Source organism: Rhinopithecus roxellana, chromosome 1, assembly GCF_007565055.1.
Source record: "Rhinopithecus roxellana isolate Shanxi Qingling chromosome 1, ASM756505v1, whole genome shotgun sequence".
NCBI classification, from domain to species: Eukaryota; Metazoa; Chordata; class Mammalia; order Primates; family Cercopithecidae; genus Rhinopithecus; species Rhinopithecus roxellana.
In genome coordinates this window covers 49,497,663-49,505,753 of record NC_044549.1, presented here as the reverse complement: position 1 = coordinate 49,505,753, position 8,091 = coordinate 49,497,663, and the positions used below count along the sequence as shown (strand labels likewise).

General features: G+C 48.5%; 1 non-coding gene across 1 annotated transcript; it reads left to right on the top strand.

Moving 5' to 3' along the window:
• The first annotated feature begins 2,663 nt into the window (after positions 1-2,663).
• On the top strand, positions 2,664-2,794 carry LOC115892189. Its single transcript, XR_004052072.1, has one exon. It is a non-coding gene; the product is annotated as a small nucleolar RNA SNORA24 (small nucleolar RNA).
• The last annotated feature ends 5,297 nt before the right edge of the window (positions 2,795-8,091 follow it).

Here is an 8,091-nt window from a genome sequence, read left to right as displayed (position 1 = left end):
TGCATGATTTATAAAGTTCTCTGGATTTTGCTGCCTTATTACTTTGTATTTATTTATTTATTTTTGAGACAGAGGCTTGCTCTGTTGCCCAGGTTGGAGTGCAGTACTGTGATCATAGCTCATCGCAGCCTCAACCTCCTGGGCTCAAGTGATCCTCCCTTCTAAGCCTCCTGAGTACCTGGAACCACAGGCACACCACCGTGCCTGGTTAATTTTTTGTGTTTTTTGGTAGAGATAGGGTCTCACTGTGTGACCCAGCCTGGTCTCAAACTCCTGTCTTCAAGCGATTCTCCTGCCTTAACTTCCCAAGTAGCTGGGACTGCTGGCACTTGCCACCACACCGAGCTAATTTTTAAATATTTGTAGAGATGGGGTCTCACTATGTTGCCCAGGCTGATCTCTAACCCCTGGGCTCAAGTGATCCTCCCACCTTGGCTTCCCAAATTGTTAGGATTACAGGCATGAGCCACTGTGTCTAGCCAGGTTTTGCTGCTTTAAAATGGACAATTTTTTCAAAGGTTTCCTTCTTGGCAGTTTCTATTAATCCAGAAGTCACCAGTTTGCTGTCCCAACATGCCACACCATAATCTTTTATCCTTGGTAACTTCTCCTGGTCCCCAGCACCCAGTCTGAGCTCCTGTGTCAGTGCAATTCACTTGAGCTCTCTGGGTCCCAGTATCCTCACTTCCCATGGTAGTGCTATGGTCAGGCTCGGTGACTCACTCCCAGCACTTTGGGAGGCCAAGGCAGGCAGATCACTTGAAGTCAGAATTCAGAAGTCAGAAGCCTGGCCAACATGGTGAATACAGTCTGTACTACAAATACAAAAAATAAGGCCAGGCGTGGTGGCTCATGCCTGTAATCCCAGCACTTTGGGAGGCCAAGGTGGGCAGATCACAAGGTTAGAAGTTCAAGAACAGCGAGACGGGTGGATCACGAGGTCAGGAGATCGAGACCATCCTGGCTAACACGGTGAAACCCCGTCTCTACTAAAAACTACAAAAAACTAGCCGGGCGAGGTGGCGGCGCCTGTAGTTCCAGCTACCCAGGAGGCTGAGACAGGAGAATGGCGTGAACCCGGGAGGCAGAGCTTGCAGTGAGCTGAGATCCGGCCACTGCACTCCAGCCCAGGCGACAGAGCGAGACTCCGTCTCAAAAAAAAAAAAAAAAAAAAAAAAAAAAAAAAAAAAAGTATAAAATAGTAAAATGGGGCGGGCACAGTGGCACATGCCTGTAATCCCAGCACTTTGGGAGGCCAAGGTGGGCAGATCACAGCCCGGCCAACATGGCAAAATCCCGATCTCTACTAAAAATACCAAAAACAAATCAGCCAAGTGTGGTGGCACCGGCTTGTAGTCCCAGCTACTTGGGAGGCTAAGCCGACTAATCACTTAAACCCAGGAGGCAGAGGTTGCAGTGAGCCGAGGTCACGCCACTGCACTCCAGCCTGGGCGACACAGTGAGACTCTGTCTCAAAAAAAAAAAAAAAAAAAAAAAAAAAAAAAAAAAAAAAAACTATCTATCTATCTATCTATCTATCTATCTATCTATCTATCTATCTAGAAATAATAAAATGGTGATGATAAACCTTACCTCTGAGTTCTTATGAGAATCAGATGTGAAAGTGATTTATAAAGCACTCCTTCAGCCAGACACAGTGGCACATACCTGTAGTCCCAGCTACTCTGGAGGCTGAGGCAAGAGGATCACTTGAGCCCAGGAGTTTGAGTCCATCCTGGGCAACAGAGCATCCATCTCTTAAAAAAACAAACAACTTAAAAACAAATAAATAAAGTGATCCTTTACATTACAAGAGAATGACTGACATTACATGTCAGTTGCCAGGTGAGATAAATCTCATGTGATAGCTTGAGGCACTTTTCTATTAGGTGCTATAAAGGAAATGAATTGAATAATTCCTTGAATAAAGGAATTCATTTATTCAAAAGTAATCAATTTGTAGCTTCCGGAGTATGACCATAGGGACACAGAGATGAACCAGGGCACCAGGAGCTCCCAGTTCTATGTGCGTGGCTGGGGGAACACTCGCGGGAAGACAGCCACACATCACACTAGCACATAATCTCCTATCCTTCCTCTTCCTTGTGCCACACTAGCCATAGCTGCTTTCTAGAGCCTTCCTGCACACAGGCTGTATTGCACCCCTCTGCCCACAGTGACTCTTTTGGAAGAGGTCACTTGACCACATCCAGGGCACTCAGGGCCCATAACACTCAGTGGATCTGTTTTAGGATGGAAGGAGCATGAAGAAAGATTAAAGCATGTCTAGAATTGTTGGGGACTTCTGTCACCTTGAGAGAACCTAACTGAGAGTGAAGCTGTATTTGGCCGTGCCTGCTGCTCTAACAAAATACCTTAGACAGGGTCATTTATAAACAGTAGAAATTTATTCCTCAGAGTCCTGGTGCCTGAGAAGTCCAAGCACAGAAAGATAAAGTGTCTGATGAGGGCTTGCTCTTTGCCTCCAAAATGGCGCATTCTGGCTGAGTCTTCCCATGGCAGAGGGAGTGGGAGGGATGATCAGATTCCCTCAAGCCCTTTTGTAAGGCCACTGATCTCTTTCATGAGGGTAGAGCCCTAATCACCTCCCAAAGGGCACACTTCTTAATACCATCACTTTGATGGTTAAGTTCCAACATAGTCTCCATGTATCTTTGGAACCTGTCAGCTGTGGCAGTCGCCCTTCCTAGCCATGGAAGACTATATTCTTGTTTACTGGCAAAGCTGTCACCATTTCATTGGTATCAGATTCTGACTTGCACAAGTAACATTCTTCACCTTTGAAAACCTGGAGGGTGCTGGGTTATTGGGCAAACTTTTCTAAACTATTGTTCAAATGTTTCTAGAAAAAAAAGGTTCCAACATAGGAATTCTGAGAAGGGGCACCAACATTCAGATAAGTCCAAATAAGAAGAAAACAGGCCGGGTGCGGTGACTCATGCCTGTAATCCCAGCACTTCGGGAGGCCGAGGCATTCTGATCACCTAAACTCAGGAGTTCGAGACCAGCCTGACCAACATAGAGAAACCCCATCTCTACTAAAAATACAAAATTAGCCAGGCATCGGGGCACATGCCTCTTATCCCACCTACTCAGGAGGCTGAGGCAGGAGAATCATTTGAACCCGGGAGGCGGAAGTTGCAGTGAGATCATGCCATTGCACTCCAGCCTGGGTGACAAGAGCGAAACTCCGTCTCAAAAAAAAAGAAGGGGTGGTGAGACCCTATCTCAAAATAGAGGAAAATGAGGAAATGAAGAGGGACTTATCTGAGTGATGCAATTTTGGGCACCCGTATTTAGTCATGCCAGAAGCCATCTGCTCCCTTCCCTGTCCCTCTTGGTCCCCAGCACCAGACTCAGGTATTTCTTTATAGTGATGCAAATGGACTGACACAGATGGGAAGATCAAATGGCCTGAGGAAGGATAGGTGGTAACACCAGGACCAATGGGCCACTCTAGTGGGCTTGAGCCCCAGAGCTGCCCCCTGCCACACTGAGCCCATGAGGCTGCTGGGAAATGGGGCTGCTTGCCCTGCTGTGGCTGTTGGTTTCTTCCATGTTCTCTCGCTGGGATGATGTCTCCCCTGGCTCCGCTTCACCAGACCACAGCACCTGCCTGCTTCAGACTTTGCCAGTCAGATTAACAAGCACCAGGGAGACCAAGAGGACCGGGGCACTGCCTTTACCCTGCCACTCTTTCTACAGTGTGGACTGCAGCCCTCCTCTGGCTCCATGCTGACAGGGCTATGGGAGGCTCGGCCTGTCTTTACCTAACCAGTGCTTGCCTCTCCCTGAGTGCGCCTGCAATTCCCTTTGCCTAGAATGACCCCAACATGGCCTTCAAGGCTCTGCACTATCTGTCCTTTATCCATCTCTCATTTATTTATTCAGTCAACAAACACAGCTTGGGCAGACTGTGTGGCAGGCATTGTTCTAGGCACCGTCTACCAAGAGACAGCAGTGAACAAAACACAGACAGAAATCCCTGCCTTCATGGAACTTACAGCCTGGTGGTAGAGATAGAAAATAAAGCGTGTACGTAAGAGAAATACATAGCATATTAAGTGATAAGAAGTGCGATGGGGAAAAATAAAGCAGGGATGAGGGGTGGGGACACACCTTGGCCCCATCTAGCCTCACTCTCTCCCCAATCAACCCATTCCCACCATGCTGGCCTTCTTCCTGTCTCAAGTGCACCAAGCTCCTTCCCACCTTGGGGCCTTTGTGCTTCTAGTTCCTCTGTCTAGGAAAGTCTCCTCCTTCCCCTTCCCTAACGCAAAGATTGTTGCATGGCTAGATTCTTCTTACCATTGGGGTCTCAGCTAAAGTGACACTCCAGGGAGGCCCTGCTGGATCATCCAGTCCAGTGCCTTTTCCCAGTTACTCTTTATCCCATTACCTTGTTACACTGGTATGTTTTCTCCATGTCACCACTCTGAGAAATGCTCCTCTGTACTTTATGTGTTTACATGCTCAGTGCTTCTCCCCCTAGAATTTCAGCACCATGAGAGCAGAGGATTTTGTTTGTCTGGTTTGCTGCTGCCCCTCCAATGCCTGGAACATAGTAGGTGCTCAGTGAGTAGATATTGAGTTACTGATACAATTATGGCTCTTTTGTCCTCCCACTACCCTCACCCCAAGTTCATTTTCTTTCACCTAAAGAACTCCTACTTTTCCTTTAAGACTAGTCTAGCAAGAGACTGGGTGCGGTGGCTCATGCTTGTAATCCCAGTACTTTGGGAGGCTGGGGTGGGCAGATTGCAACATAGCAAAACCCCATTTCTACAAAAAATACAAAAGTTAGCCAGGTGTGGTGGCACATGCCTGTAATTCCAGCTGCTAAGGAGGCTGAGGTGGGAGGATGATTTGAGGCTGGGAGGCAGAGGTAGCAGTGAGCCAAGAACATGCCACTTCTCCACTCCAGCCTAGGCGATAGAGCCAGACCTTGCCTCAGAAACAAAAACAAACAAACAAAAAGACTACCTAGTGGAGAGACACCAGTAAACACTACAATACTGTATTAATTAAGGTAACCCCAGCTGCTGTAACAAATAGGCCTTCAAAGGAATTATGTCTCAGACATAATCGAAGCAGGTGGCTTTCCTCTATACATTGATCCTGGGCACTGGGCTCTGTCCACCTTGTGGCAGCACCATTCCTAAGAATCTTGTCATTGCCTAAATACAGCTGGTAGCAGGACATTGACGGTGTGTAGATGACACACCCGCTTCTTAAAGGCCTTGATGTGGAAGTGACACATATGGGTTCTGTTCACATTCCTTTGACAAGAGCCAGTAGTATGACCATACCTAGATGTAAGAGGTGGCTGGAAATGGGGTGTCAGCTGGACAGCTGCTTTCCAGCAACATCCACATGCTGTAGAAGAGGGAGAATAAACTGTGCTTCAGAAACTGTATTTCTGGGCCAGTTGTGGTGGCTCACACCTGTAATCCCTGCACTTTGGGAGGCCCAGATGGGCGGATCACTTGAGGTCAGGAGTTGGAGACCAGCCTGGCCAACGTGGTGAAACCCCATCTCTACTAAAAATACAAAAAATTAGCTGTGCATGGTGGCAGGCGCCTGTAATCCCAGTTTTTCAGGAGGCTGAGGCAGGAGAATCACTTGGACCTGGGAGGTGGAGGTTGCAGTGAGCAGAGATCACACCATTGGACTCCAGCTTGAGTGACAGAGCAAGCTCTGTCTCAGGAAAAAAAAAAAAAAAAGAAATCGTATTTCTGCCTCTACCACAAATACAGCATCTCTGCCACAAATACAGCTTGGTAAAGGAAGCAAAGGATCTGGGGTGACCCAGAAGAGGCACTTAATATAGCCAGAGTCAGAGGAGTCAAGGAGGGCTTTCCTGAGGATACAGTGCTGAGGCGGCTTGTGAAGGGTAAGAGTCTGTTGGGCAAAGGAAAAGGAAGGTTGTTGCCAGCAAAGGGACCACCATGTGCAGAGGTTTGGTGATAAGAGAGCATGTCACAAATCGTCTCAGAAAGTGCTGATATATTCATTGTCAAAGGGACAGAGTTAGAGTGAAGGAAGCAGGAACAACAAAGAAACCCAAGCAGAAAGATCAGGTCATGCCAGGTGGTGAAAGCCTGGACTCGAATGTTTAAGAGGGACTTTTCCTGTTTTCCTGGTATTGACAATGGAGATCCAAAATTGATGACAAATAGTGCTGTGGACCTCACGGTTAAAGATGATTCAAAGCTTCTGTTGAGATTGGGGCAAGAACATGCCCCAGGTATGTACAAAGAGGTGGCAGAACCGGCCCTACTACAATCACTCATCTCTCCCCACCCCCAGTGTGAGCACAGGTGTGAGAAGAAGTGACAGAGGGAGTCCACGCTAGTCACTGCCCACTGGGGAATGCTGGGGGTTTCTTTCCTTCCTCACTATTGCCACAATGAGGGGATTCTAGAAGACTTATTCTTAAAGCCTGTGGGGCAGTGCTATCAGCAGGGGAGATGGGCATCTCATTCCCTAGTGGAACCTCCAATGAGGCAGCAGATGGGTCGATCCTGCCCTCTGCCTCCCTGGAGAGGGAAGGGAGACTGAGGCAGCTGGAAGGAGGATAGAATGGGGGGGTACAGGGGGTGCATGGGGGGCAAGGGGGGCGACATGGCGGGGTGGAAGGAGACTGCAGGGGAGCTACCTGCAAAGCCTCAAGCTTCGGGGAAGTGAACAAGGAGGACTTTCCCAGAGTGTAGCACTGGGCTTGAGCCATTGTATTAGTTATCTATCACTGCAGTACAAAACACCTCAAAACTTAGTGTGTAAAACAACAGTCATTTATTATCTCGTGATTTCTGTGGGCTAGGAGTTCCGACAGGGCACAGTGTGAATGACTTAACTGTACTACATGATGCTTGGGGCCTCAGCTGAAAATCTCAAGGGCTGGGGCCTAGAGCCATCTGAAGCCTTGTCTGGGGCTGGAGGGCCTGCTTCCAAGGTGGCTTGCTGGCGTAGCTGGCAAACTGGTGCTGACAACTGGGCTTCTCTCCACAGGGTTGCTTGAGTGTCCTCAAGGTAAGGCAGCTGACCTCATCCCAAGAGAACAAGCCAAAGGCCCAAGGTAACACCGCAGGGTCTCATATGACCAAGCCTCAGAAGTCATGCACTGTCCCTCTGACAGAATGCTGCTTGTCACCCAGGCTAGTTTTGATTCAGTGTGACAGGAGACTACAAATGGACGTGAACAACGGTGGTTATGGACCTTTAGGGTCAACCCAGAGGCTGAAGATCACATGCATCTTGCCAGCTTCTCACCCAGGAGGACTGGCCCAGGAATGGGGAGCCCTGGAGAGGAACTGAGGGAGCAAGAAGACATCAAACCCAAGGCAGATCTCTCTCTTTATGGCCCTGAGCTGAGGGAAGACCCTGCAGGGTTCTGTGGATAATGTACAGGTGCCCTATGTGAGACTCCTGGGCACACAGAGGGCGCTGATGGCCAGTGAGCATAGCCAGAGAAGCAGAAATGACCCCGTATCATCTATGAAGAAGACCTCCTGGCCGGACATGGTGACTCAGACCCGTAATCCCAGCACTTTGGAAGAACAAGGTGGGCAGATGGCTTGAGCCCAGGAGTTTGAGACCAGCCTAGGCAACATGGTGAAACCTCATTTCTACAAGAAGTACAAAAATTAGCTGGATGTGGTGGCATGTGCCTGTGGTCCCAGCTACTCAATAGACGGAGGCAGGAGGATCACTTGAGCCCAGGAGGTTGAGGGTGCAGTGAGCTGTGAGCATGCCATTCTACTCCAGCCTGGGTGACAGAGCAAGACTCTGTCTAACAAAATAAAAATAAAAAATTAGCTGACCATGGTGCCATGTGCCTGTGGTCCCAGCTACTCAGGAGGCTATGGTGAGAGGATCGCTTGAGCCCAGGAGTTTGAGGCTACAGTGAGCTATGATTGCACCACTGCACTTCAGTCTGGGCAAGAGTGAGACCTTGTCTAAAAAAAACAAAAACAAAAACACTCCATTCCCAACTGCTGTCACCTTTGTCATAAATCAGATGACAGTATGTTAATGCGTCTGTTTCTAGACTCTGTCTTGTCCTATTGA